Genomic DNA, 380 nt, shown 5'->3' on the forward strand with positions numbered 1-380 from the left:
CAGCAGCAGGACCGCTACCTCCGCCTTTGTGCAAGGAGGAGCAGCAGGAGGAGCACTGCCAGAGCCCTGCAAAATGACCTCCAGCAGGCCACAAATGTGCATGTGTCTGCTCAAACGGTCAGAAACAGACTCCATGATGGTGGTATGAGGGCCTGACGTCCACAGGTGGGGGTTGTGCTTACAGCCCAACACCGTGCAGGACGTTTGGCGTTTGCCAGAGAACAAGATTGGCAAGTTTGTGCTCTTCACAGATGAAAGCAGGTTCACACTGAGCACATGTGACAGACGTGACAGAGTCTGGAGACGCCGTGGAGAACGTTCTGCTGCCTGCAACATCCTCCAGCATGACCGGTTTGGCGGTGGGTCAGTGATGGTGTGGG

This window comes from Micropterus dolomieu, linkage group LG02, assembly GCF_021292245.1.
Source record: "Micropterus dolomieu isolate WLL.071019.BEF.003 ecotype Adirondacks linkage group LG02, ASM2129224v1, whole genome shotgun sequence".
Classification (NCBI taxonomy): Eukaryota; Metazoa; Chordata; class Actinopteri; order Centrarchiformes; family Centrarchidae; genus Micropterus; species Micropterus dolomieu.